The sequence below is a fragment of the Mirounga leonina genome, unplaced genomic scaffold (genome assembly GCF_011800145.1).
Source record: "Mirounga leonina isolate KUSES-001 unplaced genomic scaffold, KU_Mleo_1.0 Mir_95, whole genome shotgun sequence".
Classification (NCBI taxonomy): Eukaryota; Metazoa; Chordata; class Mammalia; order Carnivora; family Phocidae; genus Mirounga; species Mirounga leonina.
Genome location: NW_023270865.1, coordinates 3,211,074 through 3,229,828, shown reverse-complemented (window position 1 = coordinate 3,229,828; position 18,755 = coordinate 3,211,074). Strand labels below are relative to the sequence as shown.

At 42.6% G+C, this 18,755-nt stretch overlaps 1 non-coding gene across 1 annotated transcript; it reads right to left on the bottom strand.

Annotated features, from left to right (window-relative positions):
* Positions 1-402: 402 nt before the first annotated feature.
* LOC118006315 lies at positions 403-507 on the bottom strand. Its single transcript, XR_004678041.1, has one exon. It is a non-coding gene; the product is annotated as a U6 spliceosomal RNA (small nuclear RNA).
* Between the last annotated feature and the right edge of the window lie 18,248 nt (positions 508-18,755).

The following is an 18,755-nucleotide window of genomic DNA, read 5'->3' as shown; positions in this document are numbered from 1 at the left end:
GAGAATGACAGCCAAGATCAGCTCACCTGGGGGAAAAAATGAAGAATTTCAAGATGGTGAGAGCAGAGCATTGAGCCAAGAGCAGGACCCCTCTGAGTGAAGGGCACATGACGGAAGCAGGCTCTGCCTACTGCTCAGCGAGCCCTTCAGTGCTATTTGTGTTACTAGAAATAGTAACAGCAACAGCAGTAATAGTACTCCTACCGCTAGGTCTAGTATTAGTACTACGAGGAATACCACTACCAGTAGGGTTAGGTTCCGTCTTAGAGGTCACTACTACGACCAGTAAAATCTAATCACATCTCAAAGAGAAATCTGAAAATATGCTTACAATCTGATTTCCCCCTTGGCCCCTATAGACACTCCCAATGCCCCTACATTGGTAAGTAATCGATTTTTTTTTAAATATGGAAATGCTTCACGAGTTTGCATGTCGCCCTTGCAAGGGGCCATGCTAATCTTCTCTGTATCATTCCAGTTGTAGTGCACATGCTGCCAAAGGTGCAGGATTGTTGAGGGAACTGGGTAAATACCTCTGAACATTTTGTTCTCTCCGGCCCCAGCACTCTCATGGTATCTAACCCGGACACTTGCAAATTGACTTATAATCTGCTGTTCTCCTCCAGGCCAACCTGTTCTTTTCATCCTTCATGAAGTCTTCCCAGATGGATCATTACAAAATGCAACCTCATGGTCTCATGCTTGATGAGAGCTGTCCGAGGCATAAAGCAGAACCTCCTCCTCCCACACTGAGACTCCAGTCCTCTCTCTGCCTGCCTTTGGACCCATCCTCAGCTCTCCCTAATCCTCCTTTCAAAATACCTGTTCCCAAATAATTACAAAATTGTTTGTAGTTCCTGATAATTATCTCACAAAAATCTGTACGTACACAAATCTTCCTCCCCACTGAATTGTTTTGTGCATTGCCCCTTGTCCTTTATGACCTCATTCTTGTGTTTTTCCTTAAGAACTCTAACCCACTTTTCTCTGGGCAGAGTAAGGCATTTTCTTGTTTTTGCTGGACATCTCATGTTCCTATCTCCCTAGACCTGTAGCTTCATTGCAGTCATGACGTGTTTTCAGATTGTCTCCCTTCCCCACCCATGTGCCCTCCAGATGGTGTGCCCACCCACGTGTACCTCAATGACTAGAGCATATTCTAATTGCGTTCTATGCAAAGTGCATAGTGGGTGCTTCCTATGACCGCTTGAGGTCTGTAGGGAGAATGCATGAAGGAGTCAGTGACTAGGAGAATCAAAAGGATATATAATCACTTTCAAATTGAGAAAGGAAAAAAGTAGGAGTTCTCAAAAGTCATTAAAGAAGAAAAACATTCTTTCATAAAGATGACTTAAAAAGAAAATCCTCAGGCCCTTCTTATCTATGAAAGTTCCTTAGTCTTCCCTATCATTTCATGACATTGATTTTTTGAAGAGTGCTGGTTGAGTATTTTGTAGAATGATTCTCTATTTGCATTTATCAGAGTTGTGCGCCCCAACCCCCAATTCAGATGTTGAAGACCTAACTTTCACACCTTAGGATATGACTGTATTTGAAGACAGAACATATGAAGAGGTAATTAGGTAAAATGCAGTGTTTAGAGAGGACCTTAATCCAATACGACTGATGTTTTTCTAAGAAGAGTTCAGGACATAGACACACACCATAGGGATGCTGACGTGAGAACAGAGAGAGTAGACAGCCATCTACAGCAAAGGAGAGGGGTCTCAGAAGAAACCAGCCCTGCTCACTGGTTCTTGGCATAAATCAGTCTATGGCATTGGTTCCAGCAGTCCTAGCAAATTAATATACTAAAGTTTTATTTATTTATTATTATTAATTTTTTTTACAATTAGCTTAATTATGTGGATTTGGGGGAAGAATATCACAGAGGTGATGTGTCCTTCTCCTTGCAACATATTAACCTTCACCACATGGTCAGGGTGGAGACTTCCAGATTTGTCCACTGAAAAGTTACTATTTTCCTTTTTCCATTTTCTACAGTCAAAAGCAAGTTATAATTCAGCCCACACGTAAGAGAAATAAGCTCCACCTCCCAGAAGGAGAAGTATCAGAAGGAGAAGTATCAGCTAACTTGAGGACATGTGCTAGAACCACAGCAATTAATAAACGTGTCAGAAGAGATACTTTAGAAGATGCAAATACCCTTTTCTCCTTCAAATTCCTTCCACTAATTTTTGCATTCATCAGGGAATCTTGTCTGCAGTAATTATTACTGTGATGACTCAACAGTGACTTCGTATTTCCCTCATTTTTTTTTTTTTTTGATGTTTATTAATTGGGATTTCTCTTTGAGGACTATTTCTCTCTTCTCCTTTATTTATTATTGTAATCATTTAGTATATCAGAATAGATTTTTGGATATTACTTTTATTCTTGGGTAATAATGCAATACAACGGTTATTTATCTTGCTGTTCAACTTGTTCCATCTTTGGCCATTTGGAAAACTTTTAGGTTAGCTCCTGAACCATTCAAACATTTTCCCCTTCCCCCCACTCACATTTTACTCTAGTCTCAGCTTCTATTTATTCTTGACTCAGCCCTGGAAGCAGCCATTTTTTTTCAAGGACTCTTGATTCTTTTTATTGGAGAATGGTATTTAGAAAACAAGATCTGAGTGTTAAGTGTGCTTGCTGCTATTGGGTGTCAGTGATTCCATACCTTCTCAATGTACATCATGACACAGACACAGGCAGATGGAGAGATACACACACACTTACGCACATATGCACACACACACACGTGTAATTATCTCTGCATCTGTCCATTTGTATGCATATAAATATAAACCTAAACATGAGTTCACACTGAGGTCTCCAAGCACAAACCACCAAGGAGATTTAACTTTCCAATTTGGAACAATTCGGTTTTGCTAGCAGTTTTTCTTTGAAATAAGACATGTGCACACCTAGCATATGAGTGTAGAGCGAGCAAATTAAATTATATTTTCATTTATCCAAGAGTTTGTTGGAACACGGGCCAATGCAGTTTGGGAGCTATGTACATTGAGTATAGACGGATTTATAGTTCTTGGATTCCTCAAGTAACTTGCTCAATGCTGCCTTTTATTGGTGGAGAATTCACCACCCTAGTAACACCTATAAAAACCCATTTGCTCTTGAGATTGACGCTAGTTAATCTGAGGGTTCCCCTCTTGTCTTTCCTTCCTGACCCCGTGTTTAGTAAATGCTAAAAGTGCATACAAATGTATGCAAATAAATCTTATTTGGGGAGAAATCAGTTGTATGGGTCTCTGGTGCCCGACCGCTTATGGAATCCACTAACAGTCTGGTGAGTGTTTTGTATTATACTGTCCTTGGAGACTGTACGCATGACTTACTTTGTATATAGTTATTCTGAGAAGAACGAGCACACTTCTCTGTTTAACGCTAGTGGTCAGAGAGCAGAGGAGACTGTGACTGTATATCTTCAGGAGGGCTGGGAGTCTGAAGTCACAGGGCTGTTTAACATGAGGTGCGTGGGACCTGGAGGTGGGGAATGCGGATTTTGTCTTCCACCTTAACTCTTTGTGTGCTGAATGTGAGCTGCCATACCCTCTCAGAGCTTCTGCTTGCTCCCCTCTGCAGTGAATGGTTTGCCACACAGGTCCCTCGGGCATGCGGGTCTCTACAGTCCCAGGGTTCAGTGGATGCCAAGGAAGGAGCGGAGTCTGCCTATGCCCCGCTCCTGGCTCAGCTCCTTCAGCTTTGCTCACACCGGGACGATTTGACTTTTCAGTTCTGTCATTACAAAGACCATGCAGATGATGGATTTCGCTTGTTCGCCTGCTGTGTTGAAAAAAGAGATCCATGCGATGAGGTCGTCCCTCAGTTTCCGGATTCTGCCTTATTCTGGGTACTTTAAACATTGTCAGAAACCACTTAGGGGACTTTCACTCCAGATGCCTCCTCTGTGGGAGTAAATATTTGTCAAATGCCACCTTTCCCTCCTTTTGCCTCACAGGAACAGGGGTGCTATCAGTTTGCTGGTTCTCTTTGTGGGCGTCATTCTTGTCCAATTGCTCTGTAACATCTGACATTTCTCTCCTTCCCTCTCTGTCTGCCGCTCTTTTATAAAGGATTGAGTTGTGTTTTATCCTCTATCTAATCCTTTCAAAATACTGTGTACCTTTCTAAATGATGGCAACCCCCTGACAAGGCAAGGGAGATGAGAAAGCTGGGAACCACATCAGAAGGGTCTGCTAAATCTGTTGTGACAACAGGGAAGGATGCTAGGACTTGCTTCTTCTCGGTCTGAAAGCACCTTTGTTATGTTTCTGAGGAGAGGAACAGAGGGCGGGGGGCCTGGTGGTGTTTCGTGTCCCTCTGCCTGTCAATCTCATCGGCATTGAAGGAAAAATAAAAGATGAAGGGAAAATAGGAGCACCGTCTAAACGAACGACATAAATAAAGGAAGCATGTGCATAGCGTAAGTACCACTGGGCGCTCTCTGCTGCACGCAGAGACCATTCCAGCCTGAGAGATGACCAGAGAGATGCCTGCAGGGAGGTAGCAAGCTCACCAACACTGGGTTCCTGGCTTCCATCTTGGCTGGAGAGTTCTTCTCGTACTGAATGTATTTTAAAGAAAAGATGTACTCAGGGATATTTTTTCCCTTGCTTGCTTGGTAAGGTGCTCATTTGCATCAGGTTGTCAAGAGTTATGACATTTAATGTTATTAATGTCACTTCCATTATTCCGCTGAATCTCAGCTGCCTTCACCTACAAAATGTAAATGTTTCTGACTACATGACCATAACTAGAGACCCCAAGGAACGGGAAAAAGAAACACAGGTCTCCGTGCTGTGCGTAGGCCAACGGGCTGGCTCCAGTGTCATTCATGGCCACGGATTTGGAAATATATTCATTCAGTGTCAGAAGTATGACACACTCATTCATGTGTGCAAACGAACACACGCACACACACACACATACACCCACACGCATACACACATAGTTGTTTTTGTTCTAGAAATCCAGTGCAATTCAATGAACACTCAGAGCCAACCCTTTTAGAAGCAAATTGTGTCAGAACTGTAAAAAGGTAGAATGTACTTCGATTAATAAATAGTGGGGCAAAGAGGATCAGGCATCGGAAGAGAAGGAGGGAAGATCTTGGAGGCAGAAGGACCTGTAATTTCTAGAGGTTAATGCAGTGAGAAGTATTGAATTATTAAATACTAAAATGACAATTATATGATCCATAGAACAAAATGCGTTTATTGACATAGAATAATTTGGTGATACAATCAAATCTTTAAAAAAGGATGGTTTACTCTAATTTGGGAAATACAAGTGATAACTTTTGATATCATCATTTTTCATATTTGAATCATCTCAATTTTCAGACAAGCCCCAAAATAAGATTCAGGTAATACTGAGTCTTTTATAGTTGTACTTAATTAGACATAAAAAAATAATTAGACCTGAATTCAGTCTGGACCAAAAATACTTTTTAAATGTAATTTTTCTTTTATGATGAAAAATGTTGCATTATAAGAAAAGGCAGAAGGCTAATGCAATAATCACCTAGCTCCAACAATTAACATTTTACCATATTAAAAAAAAAAAAAGTAGTTTTACTTTTCTTTCTCTGTCTCTGTTAGTTTATGCCTTTATCTTGATAGGTAAATAGGTAGATTGATAGATAATGTTTTTCTAAACCACACATACCCATGTACATAACCAAAATACCACTATCATAGCAGTTAAAATCAAAGTGAGTCCCTAAAATCAAGTCTATCCCAGACAGTGTGAACATTTTTTTTCTACGTTTTTCAAAATATTTTAGAACTGGTTTTATCAAACTCAGATTTCCAAGTCTGTGCATTCATTACTTTGGTGTGCCACCTTTGTCTTTTTGTGACTCAGAAAAGCCCCTTTCTCCCCAAAGCCTTTACATTTCTTTTTTCATGACACTGACTTTTTGAAGAGAATAAAGCAGGAGTATTTTCATGCCCCACATTCTAGATTTGTCCTATTGTTTTCTCATGGGGTCATTTCACTTGTTTCTCTAGCTCTTACAATTCCCTGTAAAGTGGAAATTAGGTTAGGTCTACATTCCTGGGTATTATTTTTAGCAGGAACACTTCATGTGTCACGTTCCGTTATTTGACATTTCAGCCCATCAGGAAGTGCCTCATGTCAGGCTACTGTGTTATTAGTGATGCTAAATTTAATCCCTTGGTTAAGGTGGTGACAACCCCTCATCTGAGGTATTTAGTATCCATTGATGATGCTTGCTTGCATCAATAATTTGACTGGGGGTGGGGTTGCAAAATGACTGTTAATGATGTGATTGTTTTTTATTTATTAATTGATATTTTTATGTAAAAAGCAGCTTTACTTCATCAACTAGGATTATCTACATTTACACCTAACATTTTTGAGGAAGGAATGAACCCCTCCATTTCATTTTTATTCATCATAAGATTCAGTCAATGTGCTAGTCCCCCCCTCCAGTGGAGGATGATGAGATTTTTTTTCCCTTGTTATCTTTTTTGAGAGATCGGGTATTTGTAATTGTTCAGCATTGTATGCTTGATTACAGTTATCATTTTTTGCTGACAGCTTAAATTTCCCAATTTACCAGCCGTGAGCCCCTCCGCCAAGCTCTTGTGTCCTTTTGACGTGGTCCCATTAGCCTTCGGATGCTGGGAGCTTACTCTGCTGCACATTTGAAATTAGCTCTTGTTTAAGGAGCACTGGCTCTTGTTAGCGGTGAATGGGATTTGCAGTCAGCTCCTGGGCACTAGACATGCGTATCGCTACAGGGCTCGGTACTTCTCGGCAGCTTCAGTGACAGAGCTTGGCAAAATAGACATTTTTAAAAGAAAATCATGAAATCATATTTCCAAAAAAATTGAGGGTATTGCTCTTAACTTTTTTGATTTTCCATTTGTCTCTGTTTTTCTCACATTTGAAAGCCCTGGTTCATGATGACATTAGCATATTTAATTAAGTTTATCCTTACAAGCTGCAGAAAATAGTACCAAAATTACAACATCTCTATTATCAGTAGAAATAGAACTACCAAATGAAGTTTAGGATTTATTGCTCTGCAGTCTCTTTGTTCCTTAAAGTACATCCCACTGAGGAGGTACTATCGGAAGTATTTGTTAAAAATAACGTGAATTATTTTTTTATCTCTATGCTTAAGTTACCCATCTACAATGCAGTTAGATTCATTTATTTTTGTTAAATTTAAAGATTAAAGTTTCTCCTCTTATTTAACTTGGTCTGTTAATATGTGAAACATTGACATGATCCAACTTTCCCTATTCACCTAACACTAGAATTATTTCTAATGTTTTGGCTTTCCATGGTTTCTTTCAGCAAAAATAAGCAGATGTGTCCACTGTTTTTGAATTGCTTCCTTTTTTGCAAAAATTTAGCGAAGTAAATATCATTCTGCCATTTGGTTTTATTTTCATCTGTGTCACTCGGCACAGGTCCCTTTCTCATCCACATTTGCAGCAGCGAATATGCTATTGGGTGCATGCATCTTCTTTCCTTGACAGGTGGTTCCCTATTCAGGCTCCCTGCCCCTTGTGTTTCCATACTTGCTGACAAGAGGTTTGGAGTAACTGGTAAGTGATGCGGACTTTATATTTGAAGGTTCACATATTTTTCTGCATAACCTTTAAAGTTTAACAGTTGTATTAAAGGTTGTTTTAGAATTGATCTTTCTGGGTCAAACTTTCCAAGTCTATGATGGGCACCTTAATATGTAGATCCATGTTTTCTTTGATTCCAGGGAAGTGGTGTTGTGTGTGTGTGTGTGTGTGTATGCATGTGTTACAGTTTTAAATATTAATTCTATTTCATTGTTCTGTTTGTCCTTGGGTGGGGGGGGGCAGTTTAATCACTCCAATTATACATCTGTTGGATCCTCTTTGCATGTCTTCAACACATGTTTCTGATTCTTTTGATAACATTCTTGATGCCATTTAATTTTCTTAGTGTTCTAATTTGTATTCTCTCTATTTCTTATACTTTATTTCCAGTTTTACATGCCCTACCCTTCCCACATTGTAACTCAGTCTTAATTTCTGATACACATTTCTTTTCCTCCAACAGCTTTCATAGGCAAGTGAGCTATAGCTTTGCATTTTCCATAACTTTTGTCCAGTACCATAGTAAGATTTTGAATTTATGCTTTAGGATATTTTTTTGCCTTTGTATAAATAATTACTGTATTTCAACTTTTACATGATCTGTTGTTAAGTTTTCCTCTGCCCCATGGCATGGAGTTTTTGTTTTTGTTTTTGTTTTTGTGTGTGTGTGTGTCTGTGAAATCTCACATTCTAAAATGTATTAGGTCTCACTACCTTTTTTTTAAAGTTCGAATATCCTCTTCTCTTGCTGTGCCATAGGGTGATTTTAAGACAGATGGGCATACTGATGTGTGTCTTTTCTGATTCTTTATTATATTGCTTCAGGTGCTCTATTATTTTTCCACATCAGCCAGCTTAAAGCAAAATATCACCAGGTGCCAGAAATGACGTTATATATTGGTAAAAAACGATTGATCAGAAGATAGAAAAATCTGGGGTACCTGGGTGGCTCGGAGGGTTAAACGTCTACCTTTGGCACAGGTCATGATCCCAGGTTCCTGGGATTGAGCCCCCATGTCGGGCTCCCTGCTCAGCAGGAAGCTGCTTCTCCCTCTCCTCTGCTGCTCCCCCTACATTTACCCTCTCTCTCTCTGTAAAATAAATAAATGACATCTTTAAAAAAAAAAAAGAAGATAGAAAAATCTTCAACACAGATATAATTACAAGTATAACTTTGAAATTTTGAATTGAACAGAGATGAATGAAAAATAAATCTTTTTTTTTTTTTTTAAGATTTTATTTATTTATTTGAGAGAGAGAGACACAGCGAGAGAGGGAACACAAGCAGCGGGAGTGGGAGAGGGAGAAGCAGGCTCCCCGCAGAGCAGGGAGCCCGATGTGGGACTCGATCCCAGGACCCTGGGATCATGACCTGAGCCGAAGGCAGTCGCTCAACCGACTGAGCCACCCAGGCACCCTGAAAAATAAATCTTAAGTAATGTTTAAAAATGGAGGTTAAGGTAATGCTGGCCTCATAGAATGAGGCTGGAAGCTTTCCTTCTGTTTCTATTTTATGAAACAGCTTCAGGAGAACAGGTATTAGTTCTTCTTTGAATGTTTGGTAGAATTCCCCAGGGAATCCATCAGGCCCTGGACTCTTGTTTTTTGGGAGGTTTTTGATCACTGCTTCAATCTCATTACTGGTTATTGGCCAATCAGGTTGTCAGTTTCTTCCTGTTTCAGTCTTGGTAGTTTATATTGAAAGGAAATATAAGACGCATATAAAATATATAAATAGGGTCAATAAGCTGTATCTAAAAATATATAGAAAATTATATTCAGGAATAAAGGGGTCACATCTTTGTATATTTTTAAGGTAGACCATGAATCAGAGACCAAAAGAAGAATCACTGCATCCTCAATGATCAACATCATATCTGATCCCTCACTGCAAGACCAAAACAAATGTTTCTGCATGTTTGGAAATCATTAAATCTATTACTAAATAAGCCTGGAGTTAAAGAAAAAAGCAACAGAGAAATTATGAAAATATCGTAGCAAAATGACAAACAACTTTGGACATGAAGGTTGTGAGGATACATTTAAAATAGAAATTGGAGATACATTTTAAATTTTGAATAAACTTTTTAGGAAAAAATGGAAGTATAACAAAAGAGCTAAGCATACACTGAAAATCCAGAGAAACCAAACAGTAAACAAATAAAAAATAACAATTTTAAGGATCATAAACAGCTTTAAAGAACAGACAATAAAGGATTATAATGAAAACAATTGCTTTTTTAAATTTTTATTTGATAGAGAGAGAGAGAAAACAAGCAGGGGGAGCAGCAGAGGGAGAGGGAGAAGCAGGCTCCCCACTGAGCAGGGAGCCTGATGCGGGACTCAATCCCAGGACCCTGAGATCATGACCTGAGCCGAAGGCAGACACTTAACTGACTGAGCCACCAAGGCGCCCCCTGAAAGCAATTATTTTTAATGCTTGATATAAGAATAGTACTAATGAAGAACAATTATAAGAAAAGAACGATACTAAAAGTAAACTAAACATTGAATTTTTTTTTTAAGATTTTATTTATTTATTTGCGAGAGAGAGAATGAGAGACAGAGAGCATGAGAGGGAGGAGGGTCAGAGGGAGAAGCAGACTCCCTGCCGAGCAGGGAGCCCGATGCGGGACTCGATCCCGGGACTCCAGGATCATGACCTGAGCCGAAGGCAGACGCTTAACCATCTGAGCCACCCAGGTGCCCCTAAACATTGAATTTTTAAAAGGCATGGCTAGAGAGGTAGAGTAGGTAGGTAGTTTTGTCCTAAATAGCGGAAAAAATAGTGGCTCACTCTATCTCTTTTCAGCAGTCCCCCAAAACTATCAAAGACAAACAGAAAAAGAAAACAAAACAAAACCCACAATAAGGATAAAAAAACAAAACAAAACAGACTAGTCCTGTTTATTTCACCCTCTTCAAACAATCCCCTGTTTATGGTCTTCCTCCCCCTGTCAATGAGCTGGTAGGGAGGGAGCAAGTGTAAACAGTGCTATTGAGGAAGCGTGGCCCTTGGGCATCACTGCCTCCCCCAAAAGCTGGGTTAATGTTTGTTTCTGTTTGTTTGTTTTTTAAAGTCTTTATTTTTTGTAGCACGCTTAGCTTCACAGCAAAATTAAGAAGAAAGTATATGCATCTCCTAACCCCACACATGCACCCCCCCCACTACCAACATCCCTCAGGAGGTGATACATTTGCCACGATTATCCTGCATTGACTCACTGCCGCTATAACCACCGTGGTCTGTGGCTTCCATTCAGCTTCCCTCTTGATACGGTGCCGTCTACGGGTTCGGAGAAATGTAGAGTGATCCAAACCCGCCGTTATAGTAGCAGTAGAGTATTTTCTCTGCTGTATTTCCATTCTGTAGGAAAATGTCCTTTTTTGGTGAGGGTGAGGAAATATGCAAGTAAGTACCCCTATGTGATGGAGCATCTGTTCAGCAAGTTCCTTCCAATGCTTCAAGCATAAAAGTGATCTAACCATACTTTTAACTTTTCTCTGGGTTTTTAATTATTTTAAAATGTAAAAATAATAGTATTGGTATGCTTTTCCTAGTAACTTAAAATGCTTTGTATATTAGTGGCCCTGTCAGAATTTTCTAGCATGTTCCAGGTGGTGAGGGACTGTTTTTACTTGCTTGTTAAGTGGATAAAGTGGCCCATGCATTCAGTCCTTGATATAACCTCCTCATAACTGAGAATTTTTACAATTCTTCGTATTTTCCATTAAATACTGACTAGGATTTGATGCCAACCTGTTGTAAAATCATGTTTTATTTCCTTGACTCTAAACATGCTCAAGAAACACCTGCTAAGAGAGGACTAGCTTGTGCTATGACGGCATAATGGAGGAGTCCATGAGTTTCCAGAAGGGGTGAGTGGTTATAGTTGTCTTGGGGATGTTAGGACTGGGTTAGCATACTGATTACTAATTGTCCAGTCTAAGGAAATACTGAAAATGCCAAGATGTAATTACTGCTTACAGCCTACCTGCTGTGAAAGCATCATTTGAGTAGTGACTCTGTTTGTTGTTGATACCTGAGCGAGCACCCTCCAAAGACTGCAAGGCACATAATTACCAGCCTTTAGTGCAAACCCTTTTGGAGAAATTCTCAGCTAAACCCACTCTTTAGAGGCAAATAGCAAAGGGGCTTGTAATTAGATGAGCTGCTCTTTAGACATGAACCAACATAGATAATGCTAGATAATTAGTAGATACTTTTCTAGGTATTCCTGGCACTGAATGCTGAAAGCAAAATTAAGTCAGGCAAAGCACTGTGAGAATTGCCTGTGGCCAGTGAGTTGTCAGTGTTAACTGGGAGGAAGAGGGAGAGGATTTTTACTCTTGGAGTCCGAATTACTCTTTCCCATTGTCCAATTAGCACCTGGTCTGATGATAGTCAGTAGCAGGGATAATTGGGTAATTGAAAGATGGTTTGTGATGTGAGTTATTTATGAAAATCAGTTCTTAGCTTTAATCACTGGCTTGAATAATATTTACACTGTGGGTCAGCACGGGACTTGGAGAAGTTTTGGAAGCCTTTTTAACAACCACACACGTGTGTTACACTTTTCCACAGCAAACTCATCTAGAGAACTGCTAATGGGCATATCTGTGTTCATGTTCCTAGAAGAAACCGTTTGATCGGGGTGGTTCCCAAAGGTAGGGTTTGGGGAATCTCTTGCATGTCTGTTTTCAGGAATTAAAACGTTACTTTAAGATTTCCCCCAAAATGTCACCAGTGAGATGACTTAATTACATATCTGTAATTTAAAAAATGTGTTAAGACAGAAGTGGGTCAAGTGTAGGAAAAGTGAAAAAAAAAAAAAAAAAGAACTCATGAGAGAGATCAGAGGAAAGCAATTTATGATTTTCATTTGTTGAGATTTCTTAAGAGCAGGTCCATCCATTTCATCAGCAAGGATAGAAGCAAAGATAGTCACCAGCAATTTATATGTATGTTGTGAAAAGTGCGTTTAATTGGCTGGGAGCTAGGAACTTTGGTTCCAAGTCTAGTTTTGGCACATATCCCCTGCCTGAGCAAGATATATAATTATCTTTTCTTACTCCTTCACTTCCTCATCCACAAAAAATTTGAATAATATCCACGCCTGCATAAGGCTTTATTTGAAGAATCAAAACAAGATCAGGTCTTCAGTGTTGAAACTTCAGAATGTTATTATGTAAATGTTGATGTTTTTCTCATTACTATCATAGTTTGGGGAAGCAGTGGGATGAGGAAATTGAATAGGAATCAATCCAGTCAGAAGAAATCAAAATAATGTTCAAGTATTTTGAATTGCATCGTCAGTTAAAAATCAAGGACAACATTTCCCATTTAAAAAATCATTTATCCCTATGGAATCAGCGTCATCTTAAGCGACGTCCTGCTTGGTCCGCCCTGTGCTTGTCCCCCCAGTGTCCTTTGCATTGACAAACCTGCCTACTCTCTCTGGGCAGGATGTCTGGCAGTCACATCCCCATCCTTCCCTGTCTGTGTGAGTGACTTCTTCTCTTAGAGGGCCTCACTGCATCCTTTCAAGAGTTTCTCCCAACTGGTTTAGCATCATCTCTATGCTACACTTAAAATAATTTGGTCTGGGCGCCTGAGTGGCTCAGTTGGTTAAGCGACTGCCTTCGGCTCAGGTCATGATCCTGGAGTCCCTGGATCGAGTCCCGCATCGGGCTCCCTGATCGGCGAGGAGCCTGCTTCTCCCTCTAACCCTCCCCCCGTCATGTATTCTCTCTCTCTCTCTCATTCTTGCTCTCTCAAATAAATAAATAAAATCTTTAAAAAAAAATAATTTGGTCTGTAATTTTGTGCTCGACTTTTTAAAAAGATTTTATTTATTTATTTGACAGAGAGAGAGAGAGAGAGCACAAGCAGAGGGAACAGTAGAAGGAGAAGGAGAAGCAGGCTCTCCACGGAGCAGGGAGCCCGATTCGGGGCTCAATCCCAGGACCTTGGAATCATGACCTGACCCGAAGGCAGACGCTTAACGCTCTGAGCCACCCAGGCGCCCCTATAATTTTGTGCTTGATTTGATACAAACTTGTATTTCATTCCAATACAGACAACTTAGGCACAAAACAAATTTTTAAATCATGAAGTGTCAGAACGGGACCCACGACTACTTGCTTTGCTTATTCCTGTGTTTCTATGAATTGCACCCAGGGCTTCGGGATCTAGTTTGGGCGTCTGAGCCCGGGCCTGCAGCTGGGGCAGGAGCTGGGCTCTGAGGGAGCTCATGGTGAGAACCGTCGCTCTGGAGAGCAGGCAGAACCACCTCCAATCCCCTTGTTAACTCCTCTTTCCAGGGAGGCTCCCCATGCAGAGCTGTCTGGCAGGGCCTGCCGTCCGGGGGCGGGTACATTCCGGGAGCCTGCAGGTGCAGGGGGTCTGCTCGCAGCATCTCCACCCTGTGTGTGTATCTGCGCCCCACACTGATGCCCATGGACAAGGACGGGGGCGGGGTGACATCGGGAATGGGCGGACTCTGGGGTGAAAGGGGGCCCCACTCACCCGCTAGAGCCCTGACAGGAGCAGGTGAGAGGGTCAGCCAGCTAGTGGCGTGGTTATTTGAAGTGAACATTGCCCTTTGCATTTCCAAAGATGTTCTTATCTCAGTTGAGTTGAGAGATTAAAATGAATTTTTAAGGTATTTTGATCCCCTGGCTGAAATGAAACAAAATACTTCTGTCACAGTTTGTAGGTGAACGTGAGCCCTGCGGGTTTGCCAGAACAATGCGGCGTCTGCTGAGAGATCGTGCCTGGGAAAGCAGGTCCTTCCTAAGGAGGAGGTCAGGTTTGCACGCTCCTTTCCAAGGTGCCCCAAACCCATAGTTGGGCGGTTTCCTTCCGCTTTATTCGTGTGCTTTAATTTTTTCCTAGAATTATTTGGAGGCCATGCTCACTTATCATTAGTATCTAGCACCTTCAGGCAGGTTCAAGATCAAGGGGACTGTTACGGACTGAAAGTTTGCATCCCCTTACCCAAAATTCACAGGCTGAGGTCCTGACCCCTGTGGGGCTGTGATTAAGAGTGGGGCCTGTAGGGTAATTAGGTATAGATGCTCTCATGAGGGTGGGGCCCTTATGATGGGATTAGGCCCTCATAAGGAGAAGAAAAACCACAGAGTGCCCCCTTCTCTCTCTCTGCCCCATAGGGAAGGCAGCCCTCTACAAGCCAGGAAGAGGGCCCCTGCAGACCCGCCTCATCCTGGCCCCCTGGGCTTAAACTTCTATGCACCAGCACTGTGAGGAGTAGATGTCTGTTGTTTGAGCCACCAGAAATTGTTAAAACTGTCAGTCTGTTCCAGCTACTATCACAGAAGACCGCAGACCGGGAACGCAAGCAACAGACACTTATTTCTCACTGCTCTGGAGGCCGGAAGTCTGAGGTCAGGTGCCGGCTGATTGGGCATCTGCAGAGGACTCGCTCCCCGGCTTACAGACGGTGCTCACACGGCTGACACGGACCTGATTTCTCTTCCTCTCCTTAGAGGGACACTAAGCCCTCCTGGGAGCTTCACCCTCATCACCGCAGCAAAACCTAACCCCCTTCAGTGGCCTGCCTCCTGATACCATCACACTGGCAGTTAGGGTTTCATCATGGATTTGGGGGGATGCAAATATTCAGACCCATATTGTAAAAATACAATTTTGTATTGGCAAAGACAATTTGTTAAAGAAAAGCCAACACTGTTGGGGAGAGAGCTAATGCCCTGCCTTCCACTCATCGCAAGATTTGGGGGACTTGTGGGGGACCAAAGGGATAGTGGCCTGGAGGACCACGGGGAGGGGGTGCAGCTGAGGTTTGGGAACATGCTGCAGGAGATCGGAGGGGGAGCATGACCCGCGAACTCGCACTAGGACGGAAATCCTTGCCACGCTGAATGCTGCCTTCCCCACGGCTGGGCTTCAGGGAAGGACTCTGCCCCAGATCTGCAGAAGATGGATTGCCTGTGAACTGAGGTAAGGGGCCTGCTGCAGCCCCACTCGTGCGTCTCGGCAGGTGACGGATGTCTGGTGACCCTGCAGGGTTCAGGAGGAATCCGCCAACGAGGCTCCTGGGAGCTGAGGGGTTGGGCTGTTCCTCTCCGCTGCTAGACCCATTTCACTAAGAAATTAAGAGCAAGTCAGGAAAACAAAACTTTGCTTGTTTGTTGTTCTAGAGGGATAGCCTGGAACCATGCTTTTGAGTTGTGTCAACTTTGGAAAGCCAGACTATTTTTTCTCTTCTCTTCTTTCTCTTCTCTTCTCCTCTCCCCTCCCCTCCCCTCCCCTCCCCTCCTCTCCTCTCCTCTCCTCTCCTCCTCTCCTCTCCTCTCCTCTTCTACCTTCTTCTATCTAGTTTCTTTATTTTTAAAGCAACTGTTCTTCTTTCTGGTGTTGCCTACTGGATAAGCGATTTGACCAATGGCCTCCTCTACTCCACACACATGGACACAGCTCTGTGACCTTTGTCTGGGCCAGGCTCATGCTGTTTGGAGGGGTGATCGGTGATCGTCGCTCCCACCCCAGTCCTCTGCTGGGGGTTCTGTGTCTGCGGGTCCCAGCCCACGGCTCCCACACAGCTTCCTGCTGCAGAGGGGAGGCAGCAGGCACGGTGTGTCCTGCTAAGCATGGAAAGATTGGCCTGAGCCTCACGCTCGGTCCGCAGTTGCACTGATGGTGTGTCCAGGCGATGGTGAGCCCCCTGAAGTCTTCTGGAAGAAAGGATTTTAATAAGTCCTGTCTTTCTCCTGCACACTATTTAACAGAAACTGGAATCACTCATAAAAACAATAAACCTGGAGGTTGATCCATTAAAATTTTGGAGTCTCTGTGGAGCTCTTATGCATTGAAACACATTATAAGTAGAAGGTCATCTAGAAGCTCCTTTCGCCGGCCTTATGACATAATAGTGAACAGGTGGAGCACATCTCTACTCGCCCAATCTGCCAGTCGTGGGGCTAACAGCTGTAACCACGGTCCCAGGGGCATGGTTTCTGAATCCTTGTGGCAGGAAAACATAAGTGGCACTTGAGAGATATCTCTTGCTTTACTATGTAAGCTTGTACCAAGCTTTGACTGATATGTTGGTAGATATCTGACCATTCTTGGGTATCCATAGTTGGTTGAGGAATGACTGGGGACATTGGGGTGAGCCTATGCTCTGAGGGTGTCATGTCCAAAGTCATCTGACTGCTGCCTGGACACATGCTGAGGACTTGTCCTGAGGTCCTGGTGTCTCCTCTTAACTGGGTCTGCCCCCACCCCAGCACTCATTCTCTTCTCCTTACCATCCCCATCCTCCCCCTCCAGACACTTACAGCTTACAACCGTACATGTTTACAGGGTCCACATCTGGGTCCCCTGCAGGTGTCCTGTGTGAGGGCAGGGCTGTCCCCTCTGCATGAGCAGGAATGGCTGGTGGCCACCCCTGGACTATTTCATGGAGATCATGAGGGGCCAGGCAACAGTGACAAGGACAGGAGCTGCTCATGGACTGAGTTGTCTTTGGAGAGGAATATAGCAGAACACCATGCTGAGAACTCTTTTTCACACACCCAAAACATTTACAAACCTTTTTTTTTTCAGATGCCAAAAAATTAGGGTGCCTGGGTGGTTTAGTCAGTTAAGCATTTGACTCTTGATTTTGGCTCAGGTGATGATCTCAGGGTCAGATAGAGCCCCACATCGGGCTTCGTGCTCAGCAGGGAGTCTGCTTGAGATTCTTTCTCCCTCTGCCCCACCCCCAAATAAGTAAATAAATATTCTAAAATATGCCAATAACTTAAGATGAAAGACCTAATATTGTCAGTAAAAACAGTGAAACTATTAATACAAATGTGCATTGAGCACAAACTACGGTCCAGGTTGTGTGCTAAGCACGACGTGCACAGTAACTCATTTAAGCCTCACCCTAGCTGGTGAGGTAAATCCCATTTTATGTCCAGTTTGTATATGGGGAAACTGAGGCACAGAACATTTAAGTAATTAGCCCAGGCTGGTATACCTAATAAGAGCGATTCGGGCAGGACAGTCTCAGAGCCCGCACGCCTGACCATCCCACCAGGCCAGTGCCACAATATTGAAGGTTCAAGCCAACAGTGTACGTGTCCATCCTCATATTACTGTAGTGAAACTGACCCCAGTACCTCCTCATGATTCCCCTGTCAGCAAGGGGCACCCCATCCATTCTTTGTGGGGTCCAGGACCTTCAGGGCCACACTCAACACCCAGCTGCTACCTCCAAATTTTGTCTGTCCTTCTGTCTCAAGGACTCTCCCTCTGGAATATGGTTTTTCTGTCTTACCTGCCAAACCCAGCACCCAAATACTGTCTTTTTCTCAGGGGTGACCATCAAAGCTCAGCCAGCCCCCACAACCCCTTTCCTCCATCCCAGCCCATTTGTGGGCATGGTAAACTCAGCAAGAAGGCCATGTGATATTCACTGCCTGAACTGGACCCAGATGGCTGCATCGCCCACAAGGCTCACTCTGGGTAGAAAGAGTGCAGGATACAAGAGCGCCGTAATAGTACATGACAATGGATGATAACCGTGGTTCATCTGAGAGTAGAAAGGCTTCCCTGAAGAACAACCAGTGGAAACCTGCAGGTTGAGGATAACCTTCTTGACTACTTGTTAGTAATTAATCTGGGAAATGCTTCCAGAGGGTCATTGTGTCCCAGGGCAGCGGCTTGCGGTGAGAAGCCCTCCAGCTAGGCTGGCACAGAGGCTCTTGGCCAAGAATGGATGACATCGAGCCTCAGGGATGACATGGAACTTCTTGAGTTGCTACAATGTTTTATTTTATTTTATTTTATTTTATTTTACTTTATTTTATTTTACTTTATTTTATTTTATTTAAATTCTATTAGCCAACATACAGTACATCATTAATTTCAGAGGTAGAGTTCAATAATTCATCAGTTGTGTATAATACCCAGTGCTCATCCCGTCACCTGCCCTCCTTAATGCCCATCACCCAAGCTATAATGTTTTAAACTGTTATTGTCCCTTGAACAATGAAGTGTTTGGATGTGTGTGGGGGATGACTAAATATCCTTTGGAGTTTTCCAGGAGCCTCTATGTCATGACAACTTCCTAAAATAATTATTTTTTC